Below are 17495 nucleotides of genomic sequence, written 5' to 3'. Positions count from 1 at the left end.
CCCGCCTGATGAAAAGTTTTGATGGATTCAGAAGCTTCTTGCTGCTTTGTGATTTTTTAGTGGATTGTGCTTTTGTTACTGTCCATAAGTAACAGCATTACCTGTCTTGTGCTTTTATCTGTGCTTTGTGGCTGGTGTGTGTGTGTGTGTGTGTGTGTGTGTGTGTGTGTGTGTGTGCGCGCGCGCGCTCGCTCGCTTGCTTTCATAAGCCACCCTGGTAAGATATAAACTATAGAAGCAAGCAAGCCAACAAACTCTTTATTTTTCATAGGTATATGACATGTCATCTATGGGGAAACAGAATGAAGATGATTTCTGGATCTCATTTTTCTTTATTTGTTCATTCAGTTTGCAAGCACATTCCCTTTCCACTCAGTCACAAAGTTGCACCTTAAGATTTTCACTAAAGGTGAGCGCCTTGAGTCTCACTTCACATACAACAGCAGAAAATAAGGGAATTACACAGAGTGAGTCAAGGAACATACGAACCAACTCTTAAGTTAGGCACAGTGACTTGCTTGAGCGAGGGCAGCCACCAAGTCTACCCATTTCACAGGTGGGGACACCTGGGATCTGGTGTTTCAGTACCCCCTCCCTATCGGCTTCATCTGCTTCTTAATTGTTAACGAATATGGCACATTTCAAGTGGTGTGGTGGATCAAGGAGACAGTAGAATCAGGTCTGGGGCAGAATTGATAGCATTTTCAAGATCAGGTGACTAACACTGTGATCAGAAGGGGAATGGAGGCAGCCAGTCAGTGTGACTCAGCTTGGTTTAAGACAGGTATCAAAAGCCTGTATGTGGTGTGGGGATGGATGTGGGTCAAATAGGAGGAGGAGGAGGAGTCCAAAGTTCAGTTTATCACAGGAGAAGGAAGGTGCGTGTTGGTGAAAATCTTTGGCTGAATTGGACTTGAGCTCAACATTCAATAATCATCCCAGTGGACAGCACTGACTCAGGCCACGGACCGCCTCCTCAAATGTTGCGAGAGGCCCACAGGTGACAAGCTCCTCCTTCTGTACAATTTGTAGCGTGGCTTTGATTCCAGTAAGGATAGGGCCGGAGGCGAGGATGTCGGAAAGCCATCTTATCCTGCTCTTGGGGCCTCTTAAATGAAACCTGCTGAATCATGTAAACTGCAGTCTCTCCTGCGCTAGACAAAAAGTTCCCAGCACAATGATAAGTGCAGTATTGTTTTGCCCTTGTGAAGGTCCATTGTGCAAGCGGGTGAAGAAAGGGGTGGGGGGGGGAGGGAAATGATTCAAGCTCAACCCTGAGACAAGTCTCATCCTTTGCATCATGTGATGCTGGTTCCCAGGCTGACACTGTGCCCTTTGCGCTGTGTGTGAGAGAGCTTGCCATGCTCTAAACTGGTCTAACCAGTCTTGGAAGGGAAAGATCAGCTGCAGGGCCCTGTCTCTTCTTCCACCGACACCACCACCCCACGTGAGGCTGTGTTGTGAACCTGAAGTGCAGCATGAGAGGGTTTTTTTCCCTTTGTCCCTCTGACTGAGGATCATCGGGTGTGTGAAATCTGGCTCCCAAACAAGTTTCGCCACATGTCACCAAGCCAGGCTTTTCTTTCCCATGAGATAATCCTGGGCGGGGCAGGCAATCTATTAAAATCGAAACACAATGAAAATGAAGGGCTTCCCAGGAGTTACTGTAAATCTCCCTTGCTGGGTTTTCTCAAGAAGGACTGGGAATATGAAGGCGATACTGGGGTTTTGGGCAAAGAGGATAAACCTATTAAATGCCTATATCCAATCACACGTTGGGGCACGGTGAAGAACTCCCAAAGTAAGAGCAGTCAGCAGTCCCCTGATGGACAGAGCAATACTAATTCCCCTTATGCTCAGCTAAGGGGGAGTTGGATTGAGTAGAGGTATCTCACTGCTCAGCCATCCTCCCATTGGCTGCCTGAGCCAGGGACCCCTGAGCCAGGCCAGGATCCTCTGAAGTCCAGGCCGGTCTTGCTGTTGTTGCAAGGAGACTGTTGTTGGACTCAATCACTGTGAATTGATGGAGACCAAAGTATTGTCCTGCTCCCGCCTTTTGCTGCAGCTGCTGTGGATAGCCGGGCTAAAGATGCCACTCCACAGATCCTCACCTCTGGGAGTTCAGGATTGGATTTCACCCTTAAAGACACATCACTCCTCTTAAAGAAGCATGCCTTATTTTAGAGTAAGTTGGATACAACTGGCTGTTGTGCAAATAGTTGCTTAACAAGATACAGTGGTACCTTGGGTTACAGATGCTTCAGGTTACAGACTCTGCTAACCCAGAAATAGTACCTCGGATTAAGAACTTTGCTTCAGGATGAGAACAGAAATTGCACAGCGGCGGCGCGGCGGCAGCAGGAGGCCCCATTAGCTAAAGTGGTACCTCAGGTTAAGAACAGTTTTAGGTTAAGAACAGACCTCCAGAACGAATTAAGTTCTTAACCAGAGGTACCACTGTATTGATATAGCCACTTTTGCGCCTAAGGAACCATTTTGCTTAGGACCAGCCTGGAAAGATTTGTATGCCTGAGGTGAAGTAGTAGATGCCCCTCCTGCAAGGCACCAAGGCCAGGCCAGCGATTTTGGCATCTTGAGGCAGAAAATCCAACAAGCACCTCTCCCACAAACTGGCAGATAAAAAAACACAACAATAACTACTAATTAACAATGTGCTGCCTTTTGTGACATTCAAAATCAGCTGCCTGAGGCCACACATTTGTAGCTCATGTTTACTCAGATTCTTATCATTGGATAGGATGAGCAATTGGGAGAGGGGTGGAGAACTCCCCCCAATGTGCTAAACCATTTGTAGAGGCTATTTGAATCATCCCACCAAGTGGCAAGTAGAATTTTTTCCACATAACCGATATAGATATGGGGAATGAACATGTGGGAAAATGGCTGCCTTAATCCACTCATTATAAAGGGTACAAAAAAAACCCTGCTCTATGAGTCAAGTCATTTCAGCCTACAAAACTGAATCCACTAGTGGGTTAGACTGAGGGGGAAGGACCATAGGTCAGTGCCTTGCATGTGAAGGTCTCAGTTCAGTCCCTGGTGTCTTCTGGCAGAGGCTGAGGAAGACCTCTAGGGAGCCACTGCTAGACAAACCAATGGCCTAACTCTGTATATGGCATATAAAAAAATAAAAACATTGTCCAGTAGCACCTTAGAGACCAACTAAGTTTGTTCTTGGTATAAGCTTTCATGTGCACGTACACTTCTTCACATATGTGCATGCACATGAAAGTTTATACCAAGAACAAACTTAGTTGGTCTCTAAGGTGCTACTGGACAAGTTTTTAATTTTTTGTATATTTTGACTGCGTCAGACCAACATGGCTACCTACCTGAATCTGTATACGGCAGTTTCCTGTGTTCCAGTGTTCCTACAGCTATTTCACACATTGCATGGTAGTCAGTTTTGCCACCTGTACACAGGTGTTTAGCCTTAGGTGGTTGGCAATGGGTGCTGTTTGCCAGGTGAAACAATCTGAAGAAGGGTGCATGAGCACAAAAGCTCATACCAATAACAAACTTAGTCGGTCTCTAAGGTGCTACTGGAAGGAATTTTTTTAACATTTTGTTTCGACTACGTCAGACCAACACGGCTACCTACCTGTAATCAGCAGCCACTATGTGGTGCACAAGGGAAACAGAATTCCCATCTTTACCTTTTGGGGAAGGAGATAGGGAATGTCTCAGTCAGGACCAGGTGGTTTCTGAATGAACAGTTGCTCCCTGGTGTAGGTTGCTAAAGCCTTCAGGGACAATGATGCAAGTTGACAACCATGGTCCTAGAAGAGGAACTGTGAGGCCCTGTCTTCATTTTTATCCACCAATGTTCCCATCACCTAGTGGTGAATGAAAGGGATCACCACCTTCATCAGATACCACTGGTTTTAACACCCATCCTTATAGAATGTGAATGGAGAAACCCATCTGCAAATGCACAGTGAACACACACAAGGTCAGTGAGAAGTTCTCAAGGGTTTAGAGAAGCATACCCTCTCTTCATTTTGTGTGTGCATAGGTGACAATGCAGGTTTGTATGGGCAGCAAATGCAACTACCACGTAGAGTGTCGATCGTTCCTCAAAGAAAGAATAAAGCAAAACAGGAAGATCTTAAATTTGGGCAGAACATTATAAACTAGAAGGGTGAAGTGACTTCTATGAACATCATTCACCACCAACTGCAAATATATTTAAGATGCCTAACTTCCTTTAAACTCTAGGTAACTTAATCGAAGTTCATATCAGACAGCATCCACAGGAATACATCCCTGAGAACACAGAGCAGAATCAAAGCGGTGAGGAAAAAATGAACAAAACAGATATATTTCTATACTTCCTAACCTAATTTAAATAATCATAGCAGTGGCATAGGACATATTTTGGACGGGGTACGAGATACACTGGCTATTCAGTTATCATGGAGTTCCACTTTATTGAAATGGAGAACGTGCCATGAGAAATTGTGGAAGAAATATAGCAGGTGAGGCAATACCTAGGGGCATTGCTGGGTTAGTTTGTGGGACAAGTTTAAACTAAAAGTTTCTCCTCTTATGCTCACTGAAAGTCACATCTGGCTGGAGAGGAGTGTGTGTCTGTCTGTGTCCCACACCTGAGGAAGAGGCAGGAACATTTTGCAATCAGGCTTGTAGTTCTCCAATCTCTAAGTATGGTCAGAAGGACTGTCTGAACTGTGCTTTCACCTTACCACCCGCCACCTCCATGAGTCGACAGGTGCCTCAGGCAGTACAATGACGCACCACACACCTGAGATCATCATTTTCATGGGAATAGACTCCTGAGAGAAGAGAAAGAGTTGGTGAGACTCTCCCAGAGCTTCAGTCACAGTCAGCACTCACAGTGCAGATTTCACATGATACTTCAAAAGCCTTTAATAACCGCAAGGGATCTATGTTTAAAAACCTTCCAGAACTGTGCCAGGAGGAAATGCAGTCAATTAGGGGACAAACGTTTCACACCTCTTCAAATGAATTAACTGCATTCAGAGAGAGAGAGAGAGAGAGGAAATGTTTCTGTAAGACATAAACCAAATAATTCCAGACACTTATTGAAATTCAATACAGTTGGATTAGGTGCTTAATGCTGTACAGTTGAGGAGGCCATTGTGTTCTGTAGGTCTTGGTTAATCATTATGCAAGGTGTATTAGGGTTTTTCAATTTAGAAAGCATTTTGAAAGGAATAAACATTCATCCGACCACCTCAATCCTGATGCTCCCAGGAATGCGCCTGCCAATCAACAACTCCACCCAGCAACTAGATCTGTGCATGGAAGGAATTTCACTTGGAGCCTGCAAGAAAAGGTACAGTGGTGCCCCGCAAGACGAATGCCTCGCAAGACGGAAAACTCGCTAGACGAAAGAATTTTCCGTTTTGGAGGTGCTTTGCAAAACGAATCTCCTATGGGCTTGCTTCGCAAGACGACAATGTCTTGCGAGTTCCTGCTGGTTTCCCCCCCCTTTCCCTCCCTTTTTCTAAGCCGCTAAGCCACTTATCAGCTGATCCGATCAGCAGATAAGCTGCTAAAAGCAGCTAAAAGCCGCTAATGGCGCTAAGCCGCTTATCAGCTGATCCGATCAGCAGATAAGCTGCTAATAGCGCTAAGCCGCTTATCAGCTGATCCGATCAGCAGATAAGCCGTTAAAAGCCTCTAAAAGCCTCTAATAGCGCTAATCCGCTAATCCTTCAATGGGCTTGCTTCGCAAGACGAAAAAAACCGCTAGACGAAGAGAATCACAGAACGGATTCTTTTCGTCTTGCGAGGCACCACTGTACTTGTTTTTGCATAAGAACCCTTTTGCCCAGTCCACACATGTGTTGCGCACTGAAAATGCAGAACTTTCTCAACAAAGTGCAATCAATGCTAGCATAGTTAACAAACATAGTCAAAAAAACCTATTAGAAGCAAGAATACCTCCTTCAAAGAATGGAAGTCTTGTTCAAATAAAAAGAACAAGAAGGAACACAAACCTTGGCCGAAAAAGGAAGTGCAGGCAGACAGTAAGGGATGCTTAAAAAAGAACATGAGAGGCACCATGGGCGTGGCCAAGGGGGGCAAGAAGGGGCAGCTGCCACCCTAAATCAGTAATAATAATAACAACCCACTAACAAAAATCCTGGCTACGCCCATGTGAGGCACATGCAATAAACCTCCGGAGGCGAGAGAAGTACTGTACTCAGGCCTTGCTTGCAAGTTTCCCACAAGCATCTGGTAGATACCATAGGAGCCAACTCCTAGTGACTGAGGTCCCTTCAGCACCCCCAAATAAAATAATTGAGGGGGCTGGGATCCCCAAAGTTGATGGGCATTGCCATTCAAATGGTGTTCATGTGCCGTGTCATATGATTGATTAAGTGGGGCGGGGTTTACTGGCGTCCCCCCAATATTTTATTCAAGTTGGCCCCCCTGTTGACCACTGTGAGAACAGGGTGCTGGACTTGATGTGCCCTGATCCGGCAGGCTCTTCTTCTGTGCTTAAATTCTCAGTCTTGATGAATTCACCTCAAAATCACCATGCAGCGGCCTCAGCAGCAAGAAGAGAGTTTAGTCCTGCTGGCCACATGACCCAGAAAGCTGTCTGTGGACAAACGCTGGCTCCTTCGGCCTGAAAGCGAGATGAGCGCCACAACCCCATAGTCACCTTTGACTGGACTTAACCGTCCAGGGGTCCTTTACCTTTTTACCTTTACTTAAGAATGGTTTTATGAGACTGAGTCATCTTTCATGACTGAAGATCCAGCACTGGGAAGAAGGTTTGACTCAATGTCCTGCACAACATCCCTTCAGACTATGTAAATCTGTGAGTTCATATCTACCTCATTGCTTTACATACTGTATGTATGGTTTCCACAAATGGTTGGAGTATTAGATTTTAATTTGGCGATCACTATGATCCCCATAGTGGACAGGTCCAAAAGCACTTTCAGAAATAAGATTTTTGTAATACTTGCTAGCGTGTTGAATTAGCAAGTGGAAGCAAGCTCTCTGCTGATAGCATTGGTCCCCTCCAATATCTAGCAGGGACTGATACACATGAACAATGTTCAGCATTGGAAGGTGTGTACCAGAGGTGGCAAATGTCTCATCCTTCCTAGTGCCATGAACTACAACTTCCATCATTGCAGTCAATTGGTCATGCCAAGCCAAAAGGAGGGGATTTTTTTGTTCACAATATCATTCTGGAGGATACCATGTTGGTTGTCCTTGGTGCAAACCACTATGCTGGTAGGAACCCCCACTTGATCACTCCCACTTCTGGTTCTGCCACTCTAGTTGCTGGGGGAATACAGATGGACACTTCCAGTTGGGACATCTAGAACCAGCCAAGCCTTAACTTCCACTATCAGCCAGCTACTTCACAGATATACTGTGAAACCAAGTAAGATCATGAGCATTTTACTCTGAGAATCCAGTGATATTAATGAACATGACTAAGATCATTGGACAGTGTTCTCAAAGCTACTAACATGCATTTGACCAAACTGCGGGAGGCAGTGGAAGACAGGAGGGCCTGGCGTGCTCTGGTCCATGGGGTCACAAAGAGTCGGACATGACTAAATGACTAAACAACGACAACAACAAGATCATTAATTTCAGTGGGTCTGTTCTGAGTAAAACTTAGTTGAACACCATCCAATTTTTTTAATGTGAACTCTGATCAGATTCATGACAGGTAACAACTTTAGTGAAAAGAGACATGGTGGAATCTTGTATTCTACTCTTTCAAGTGAAAAGGCTCCATGGCTTCAACTACTTGCTTCTCTCTGCTCACAGCAACCCTGAGGCTGCCACTGCATGAGTCATCAATAGCTGGAAGCTGCTATTGTTACTGTATTTATCCTTAATGGAGCCAAACCAAAAGCAGGCACATTTTATGCACCATTTCCCCCAGGGAGAATGAAAAAAAAAACCAAAAAACATTTGAGGAGAAAATTTCCTCTCACAAAGAAGAATGCAGCTCATCTGGTGGGCTTTGGCACATCTCCACTGAAAACAGCAGCATGACGATATTTCTTTTTGACAGAGGTGTATAACAGGAATTCGACACGTGCATCAGCACCTCCAAAAATAACTACACTTGTTGAACGTAATACTTACATTTATTTGTTCTCTTAGTTGTATTTGTCTTAATTTTATGTTGTGAGCCGCCTTGGATCCCATACTGGGAGAAAGGTGCAACATAAATAAAATAAATAAATGCATTATTCATATTTATTATACTTATTAGTCCCTTTTTTAAAGCAAAAGTAACTCACAGCAACTTACAATAATAAATAAATAACAGATAGTTTAAAACCAGCATAAAACAAAACAGAGAAAAATCTAAACCTCAGTTTTTAAAAGGTGGAACTAAAACATCCTACCCACTGAAGGAGGCCACAGATAATTAAAATCCAAAGGCCTGAAAAAAAATGTTTTTGCTTGGCAGCTCTGGGTAAGTAATGATAGCACTAAGTGAGCCTTCCTGGGGAGAGCAAACCACAACCAAGGAGCCACCACTTGAAAGGCCTGCCTGTTCTCGTGATGCCACCCTCTGGACCGCCAGGGCGGGGGATACAGAGGAGGACCTCCAATGACGATGGCCAATCAGCAATCACTTACTAGGGTTTTGTTGCACTGGGTCAGAGCATTACTCAGAAATGAGTAGAGCGAGCTATCAAAGCCATACCTAAGCAGGTAGATGAGATTTAGCCATGTTGTCGTCAGAGCAAGGCAGGGCTTTGAGATGTCAGCTCTCTCCCCTTTTTGGAGGGCTGCTTTGCCGATGGGAATCTGGGGCCTCCCTGAAACTTGGCTGTGGGCGGAGGTATGCTACCCACGTCAGTAGCATCCCTGACCGCATCACGCCCCCGGCCAGCCAATTGGGCTGCTTGGGGGCTTGGCTACCCACGGTTTAAATTGTGGTGCATCTGGGGAGGTGGCCTCCTTTGCTTCCAACTCGAGATCTCCCAGCCCGCCCACCCTCTTTTCTTGCTTGGCTTGACTATGGCATTGCTATGACTTATGTCGGTCGCCTGGTTGTCGGGACCAGGTAGGAATTTTTCCACTTGGCATAACTGGCACTAGCCACTTGGTTTCCGCCTACCTAGTAGCAATCGTCACAACTTTCTAAGGTTAGGCATTGGGTAAGCCTTATTATGGGAGGGGAGGTTGTTGCCTCCCCTCCACGTTAAGGGTATCCCGTTAAAGGGATCCAGATCATAAGGCTCCCCTCTTCTGGTGGTTGACCCTAAAAGAGACTTCCTGCGGTCTGGCAGGAGTCAGGTTATAGTCTTGCTTCACCATAGGCGCCGACTCCATGGGGCTTGAGGGGGCCCGAGCCCCCTCAAAAATTCGTTTGGGGGGGCTCAGCCCCCCCAATAATCTCGGGCGGCGGTGGGCGCGTCCGCGGCTTTTATAGGGCGCCGGCGCGGCGGGGGGCGCCGGGCCGGGGGAGGAGGGCGGCCGGCCTGTCTCCTTGGCAACCCCATTGAGCAGCGCCGGCTCCCCCGGGAGGGCCATCCCCCCGCGCCGCCGATCGCCAACACCGCCGACGCTGTGGCTGCCCGAGCCCGAGCCTGAGCCTGAGCCCGACCCTGAGCCCGACCCGGAGCCCGAGCCTGAGCCTGAGCCCGACCCGGAGCCCGAGCCCGAGCCCGAGCCCAAGCCCGTCAATCAGTCAGTCAGGAAGGAAGGAGAAATGGGGAGGGAGACGAGGGAGGAAAATTGCGCGCAGGGTGAAGAAAGGAGAAGGGCGAACGAGACGAGCTTCCAACCCAAAAAAGGGCTGGAAGACTGGGAGGATGCAGGATCGGGAAAGAAAGCGACGCCTTCCCCGCCCGCGACGTCGCCCGCTTGTCATTGGCAGCGCAGCGGGTGCCCAGAGGGGCTGGGCACCGGCGCAGGGCCGCTCCGCAGCCGCGGAGGACAGCTGCGCGGCTAGCAAGGCGTGCCGCGTAGAGCGCGGCCCTTGTGTGGCCCGGTGGCCAGGCAAGCTTGGGCGGGGACCCCCATGCGAATCTAAGACGGGAGAAGAGGGCAGAGCAAAGGGGGTCCCTTCCCCAACCTCCGGCTCTGAGACTTCCCTGAGCCCCAGAAAAGCGAAAGGATTTTCTCTTCTTCTTTTTTTATAAATATTTTATTAAGTTTTCAAATACAAAGTTAGAAACATACACTGAAGAAAAAAGTAAAAGAACAAGAAAAAGAAAAAAAGAAAAAGGAGAAAAGAAAACCAACCATTCAACACATTTTTTATATAACTAACTGGACTTCCTCGCATCTCCCTTACCCTGCATTCTTTATAATAAAGATATCAGCAAATTATTACCTTGTTTCGTACCTTATTTTGTACTTTTCAAATACTATACCTCTAAATTTAACATACTTTTCATCAGTTACTTATATCTTAAATTAAACATAGTATTACCTTAGATTTTGACCTTTTCTTACTTAAAATATAACTTCCTGTTTCCCAAATCTAATTGCTGAAGCTATAGTTTCCGAATCATGTAAATTTTTAACATTCATACAACTTATATTGTTTTTGTAAATAGTCCTTAAATTTTTTCCAGTCCTCTTCCGTTGTTTCTTCTCCCAAATCTCGGATTCTGCCAGTCATTTCAGCCAGTTCCATGTAGTCCATCAATTGCGTCTGCCACTCTTCCAGTGTGGGCAAATCTTGTGTCTTCCAATATTTTGCGATAAGTATTCTTGCTGCTGTAGTTGCATACATAAAGAAAGTTCTATCCTTCTTTAACACTTTCTGGCCAACAATGCCCAAGAGGAAGGCCTCTGGTTTCTTGGGAAAGGTATACTTAAATACCTTTTTTAACTCATTATAGATCATTTCCCAGAAGGCCTTCACTTTTGGACAAGTCCACCAGAGGTGAAAGAATGTCCCTTCAGCCTCCTTACATTTCCAACATTTATTATCAGACAGGTGATATATTTTTGCAAGCTTGACTGGGGTCATGTACCACCTATAAATCATTTTCATAATATTTTCCTTCAAGGCATTACATGCCGTGAATTTCATTCCGGTGGTCCATAACCTTTCCCAGTCCTCAAACATGATGTTATACCCAATATCCTGAGCCCATTTTATCATGGCTGATTTGACTGTCTCATCCTGAGTGATTTTCTCTTCAACCTGCCCTCCATCCTCTTGCAGAAAACTCTTTGCCTGCCCTGCCCGTATCTCGTTTTTGCTTTTTAATTCCACACACGCACCCTTCGGACTTCGTGGCAATCGGGCGCGCGGGTGCGTTTCCTAAGAGAGTGAGGACCCCCGCCTCCTCCCCACCTGCTCCCTCGCCAGCCAGCCAGCCGCGCGCCCTAGCCGGAGAGCCCCGGCCGTCCCCGTCGCGCAATCGGCTGGATCTCCCTTCAGCAGGCCGTGCTCACAACTCGGCCCAGGGACCCCCAGCAGCGGATCTCCGGCCCAGCTGAAGAATCCGGCAACAAGCCCCCTCCTCCCCAATCGCTCCGCCGAAATACGCTCCAAAACCCCCCAGATAGGCCACCAGCCGCCAAGTCTAGTGGCACCCTGAGCGAGGGTCTCTCCCCAACACCGCCACCTCGAACTGCGTTCTCCCGGCTACCCGAGCGAACCAGCGGCAGGACCCCGGTATGGGCCCCCCCAATATTTTTTATAAGTCGGCGCCCCTGTGCTTCACCCAATTGCCTAAGCCAAACCGCTCACATCTGTAACCAATAAAGTTGTGGTCTTATTTATCCCATTAACCCAATATTCTTGTGTTTGTGTATTTATTTCAGGAAACTGAGGGGGGGGGTGTCCCTGGGGCTTCACCACACAGAGGCATTCAAGTCCCCACTCAAAGGAATGAACAGGAAGGCCTCCAAACACATCAGGGTGGGCTTACTGCATTTTGAAATGAGTAAAGCAATGCAAAAGAACCTGCTGGATCAGGCCAATGACCCATCTAGTGCAGCATCCTGTTCTCAAAGATCATATCAATATTGTTGTTCAGTACTAAACTTAGCAGGAAGGCAAAAAAAAAAATGCCTTAGAAGCAGAACCAGTTCCAGATTGGATGCTACAATGGGAAGCCCAGAAGCAAGACTTGAACTCAACCCACTTGTGATTCGCAGCAACTGGTGTCCAGAATTCCACGGCAGGAGGTCGAACATAACCATCATGGCCAGTAGCCTTATCCTCCACAAATGAGTGTAATCCTCTTTTAAAGCCATCCAGTGCACATTGCCATCTAGAGAGGGGAGCCCCAATACCATTAAGCCCAGAATCTAAAATTTCCTAATTGCACTATTCTTTCTACTGCCCCTGAAAACACACATTATTCCACATGGCTGCATGATATTAGTCAAGTTCTTTCCTTGCTGGCAAAAGTAGGTGGAAAGGGAGACTGAGGTATTAAATGGCAGAGAAGAGATGATGATGATGATGATGATAATAAAAATAATTTATTTATATCCCGCCCTCCCCAGCCGAAGCCGGGCTCAGAGCAGCTAACAACAATAAAAGTAACACAGCATTCTAAAATCAATTCATTTTAAAATAAGTTCAAAATCAAATTAATGGCAACCATTGGGCTAGAGTTCTGTGAGGATTACCAAAGGAGGGGGTCAGACTGTGCCTTGGCCAAAGGCCCGGTGGAACAGCTCTGTCTTGCAGGCCCTGCGGAAAGATGTCAAGTCCCGCAGGGCCCTAGTCTCTTGTGTTCCACCAGATCAGGGCCACAGCCGAAAAAGCCCTGGCTCTGGTTGAGGCCAGCCTAACCTCCCTGTGGCCCGAGACCTCCAAGATGTTTTTGCTTGAAGACCGTAAGGTCCTCCGTGGGACATACCAGGAGAGGCAGTCCCGTAGTTACGAGGGTCTTAGGCCATATAGGGCTTTAAAGGTTAAAACCAGCACCTTAAACCTGATCCTGTACTCCACTGGGAGCCAGTGCAGCTGGTATAGCACCGGGTGAATGTGATCCCGTGGCGAGGACCCCGTAAGGAGTCTCGCCGCGGCATTCTGCACCCACTGGAGTTTCTGGGTCAGTCTCAAGGGCAGCCCCATGTAGAGTGAGTTACAATAATCAAGTCTGGAGGTGACCGTCGCGTGGATCACAGTGGCTAGGTCAGGGCGAGAGAGGTAAGGAGCCAACTGCTTAGCTTGGCAGAGATGAAAAAACGCCACCTTTGTTATAGCTGCAATCTGCGCCTCCATGGAAAGGGAGGTGTTGAAGATTACACCCAAACTCTTAACGGCCGGTGCTGGCACTAATTGCACCCCCGCAAGAGATGGGAGTTGCCCCCCCCCAATCCCATATCATCCTGACCCAGCCAAAGGACCTCTGTCTTCAAAGGATTTAACTTCAGCCGGCTCCCACGTAACCATCCAGCCACAGCTTCCAAACATCTGATCAGTGTGTCTGGGGCCGAGTCAGGATGGCCATCCATCAACAGATATATGAGGGAGGAGGGCACAAACAAACGACAGGAAGCGTTTTACTTTGACCAAGTCCAGGCATGCCTTTGGCCCTAGGTGTGGCCATCTTTGAGTCTATACAGACAGTGCAATAAGAACTGGAGTGGCCCAGGATTAGGCTAATGTGCTGAGCTGTGACACTGTCAAGCTGAGCTGGCTAACACAACAGTTGTGATGATGAGGCCATTAATCACCTTGCAGCCCAGGGGACTTGTAGCTGAGGAGTCTGCCCTGGCAACAAACCCAATTAAGAAAAGAACTGTTTACTCTTCACATCTATGTCACAGCACAGGAGAACTTGAAAAGCCTGGTCATGGGAAGCCGAGAAAGAAAAATGCTTTTGCTGCATGCAGTTTATGAACATAGGAAGCTGCCTTGTACTAAGGCTGTCTCCAGACTGTCGGTGTTTTGTGGGATTCAATTCAATCGCATATTTGAGCTTTAGGTTTGCGCATTGAAAGTGCCCGGTCATTGTAGCAGAGCAAATTTGCTTTAAAAAAGCAACAATACACTTTGCAGGTTGGAAAGTGTCGGGGGAAAAGCACTGAAAACTGTGGCATGAATGAATGACTAACAGGAAGACTTGCAAACACTCTGCAAGCAAATCAGGATGAATGTTCCTTGTTGGATAACCTCCTTGCAAACAAATCAGAACAGATGCTCAATAAAATCTGGATGAAATCTAACCTTCATGCAATATCTGTGTAAGCAAATCAAGATAAATGCTCAATAAATAGGTGATCTGGAGGGGCTCTAAGTCAGAGCATTGGCCATCTAGCTCAGTACTGTCTGACTGGAAGTGGCTCTTTGGGGTTTGGGGCAGAGTTCTAGCTCAGGCATAGGCAAACTTGGCCCTCCAGACATTTTTGGGACTACAATTCCCATCATCCCTGACCACTGGTCCTGTTAGCTGGGGATCATGGGAGTTGTAGTCCCAAAGCAGCTGGAGGGCCGAGTTTGCCTATGCCTGTTCTAGTTCAACCTTACTTGAAGATTTCAAGGATTGAACTTGGAACCTCCTCCATGCAAAGCAGATAACTTATCACTGAGCCTGTCTATTCCAAGCAAAGCCCCAAAACCACAACAGTGGAACTGGGAGCTAATTCAGGAAGTGGGTTACAAATACTGTGTTTTTTCTCTCTGTTAGGAACTAAAGTGGTCAGATCAAAATATTATTATAGCAACTTTAACTGAGATTCAGAGTATAAAACTATGTCCCCTTATGAACTGAAGGCTGGAATTAAGGAGGAAAGCCCTTAAAGTAGACAAAAGCCTTAAATCATGCCCCTATTATTTTAAAAGCAAAAAATGGATGTTCACCAATCAAGAATGTTGTGGCTTTGACAGGGGGCTGGGCTAGATGGCTTTTGGAATCCCTTCCAACTCTATGATGCTGTGGAAACCTTTCATTGTTGTTGTTGTTTAGTCATTTAGTCGTGTCCGACTCTTCGTGACCCCATGGACCAGAGCACGCCAGGCACTCCTGTCTGCCACTGCCTCCCGCAGTTTGGTCAAACACATGTTAGTAGCTTCGAGAACACTGTCCAATTATCTTAGTCATGTTCATGGTAGCTTCGAGAACACTCAAAGTATTTGTGTGAAAACTTGGGGTTCATTGATTTCCATGTCACCTTATCTACCCACCTAAGGTTCAGCCCATTTTATCATCCCAAGAACCCTGTGAGATACTTTAGGCCAGGGATTCAGGAACCTCAGGCCTGGGGATTGAATGCAGACCACCAGGTCTCCTTGTCTGGCCCTGTCTCTCTCGAGTCGTCCCCCCCCCCCCCTTGCTGCTCCTGCTCTAAACCCTTTTCCTGACTGGAATGTCCCCTTGACAACAGCACACCTGCACTATTTGGAGCACTATTTAAAGCACTATTACACCAGTTTGTGGAGAATGCTTGTTAAGGGAGGTGACCCCTTACAGAGCTATAATTCGCAGCATGCTTGATGAATTACAGTTCTTAGGATTCTCCTAGCATGTGACGGGTGGCATTGGGGCTGCTGAAGTGTCTCACCATGGACTCAGCAAAGGGAGCTATCCAGGCCACCCAGTTAACTAGGATGTTCGGACTGGCAGGATTTTGGTCTATGTGGAAGCCATTAAAATGACGTGGAGGCGAGGTGGGGGCGGGGAAACAGTCCTGATTACACACGGCCATTTAATTGAACACATATTTATGCAGTGCTTTTTTTCTTTTGTGAATCTAAATTTGGCCTCATTGAGGGGCAGAACTTCAATATGAGTAGGAAAATGAGAGTACGCCTAAAAAAATTTAAGAAAAAAACCCAAACTGTATATATGCCATGCTTTTTATCTTAAAAAAAACAAACTGTCTACCTCTGAAGCATGTAGGAGATGCATAGATCTGCACTGGAATCCCTGATTCAAGCAGAGAGAAAACTTGGAAGAGAAAATAACAGAGCAACTGCTGTTGTCTAATTTAAGCTAATAACTTCCAGAGGGTTCATTGTATTTGTTGAAGAACAGACAAAGAATCACCCAGTGATGATGCAGCATATTATGCAATGGATTCTGGTCCATGTTTGCTTATGTCACAATAAATTTGTTTAGTCTTTCAGGCGCTACAAGACTCTACATTTGTTTTCAAAAATATATACTGTACATATATATGCAGCCAAAGCGCACTAGTGCCACCATGTGGTCCATTCAAGAACTTCAGTTCCTTGACAAAGGCTGACAATTACGTCTAATAAGTGGGACCTGCGACGCAGTGTTGCAGCGCATATCTCTTATTTCTTGAGAGTGGTGCTCCTTTTTAGGGCGGTTCCAAATAGCCTGAAACAAGTAGATAGGTAAAACAAAATAAAACAAATAAAATAAAATAAAAAAATCCTTCCAGTAGCACTTTAGAGATCAACTAAGTTAGTTATTGGTACGAGCTTTCGTGTGCATGCACACTTCTTCAGATACAGTGAAACAGAAGTCACCAGACCTTTATATATAGTGAGAGGGTGGGGTGGGATATTACTTAGAAGGCGTTGTGGAAATGGGTGTTTGGCTGATAGGTGTGGTAAACCTGTTGATGACTGTTAACGACTTTATCATGTATCATGAGATAAGAATCCAATGTCTCTATTCAGACCAGGTCTCTCCATGTTTTTAAGTTTGGTAATAAGTTGCAATTCAGCAACTTCTCTTTCCAGTCTATTTCTGAAATTCTTTTGTAATAAGGCAGCTACTTTGTAGATAGGTAGATTGAGAATCATGGCACGGCAGCAAAAACAAAATCCATATTGCACCATGCGCGAGGCTTGTTGCAAATGCACCAGTGATTTAGGAACATAGGAGGCTGCCTTTTATACTGCCTGGCAGCAGTTTTCCCTGGTTTCAAATGGGTCTCTCCCAACCCCAAGAGAAGATGATGGGCATTGAGCCTAACACCTTTTGCATGCATAGCATTGTGCTCTACCACTAAGCCATTATACTTCTTGTTCCCAATAATTCAGTGTCTTAAAAGGGGAACAGACCGCAGTGCCAAGGAGCCGTGCACAGGACCCTTGTAATGTAAAAAGGTAAAAGGAACCCCTGACCATTAGGTCCAGTCGTGGCTGACTCTGGGGTTGCGGCGCTCATCTTGCTTTATTGCCCGAGGGAGCCGGTGTACAGCTTCCAGGTCATGTGGCCAGCATGACTAAGCCGCTTCTGGCAAACCAGAGCAGCGCACGGAAACGCCGTTTACCTTCCCACCGGAGCGGTACCTATTTATCTACTTGCACTTTGACGTGCTTTCGAACTGCTAGGTTGGCAGGAGCAGGGACTGAGCAACGGGAGCTCACCCCGTCGCAGGGATTCGAACTGCTGACCTTCTTATCGGCAAGCCCTAGGCTCTGTGGTTTAACCCACAGCACCACCCGCGTCCCTTCCCTTGTAATGTAGTTCAGGTCTAAAAGGGATGTGTGAAGAGGACACAGAACATATTCACTCCTGGCTTTATCCTGCTGTGCTACGCTACCAGCCTAAAACTTGAGCACACAATAATTTGGGATGAGACAAATACAA

The sequence above is a fragment of the Podarcis bocagei genome, assembly GCF_964188305.1.
Source record: "Podarcis bocagei genome assembly, chromosome: 1".
NCBI classification, from domain to species: Eukaryota; Metazoa; Chordata; class Lepidosauria; order Squamata; family Lacertidae; genus Podarcis; species Podarcis bocagei.
Note: the sequence above shows the minus strand (reverse complement) of the source record.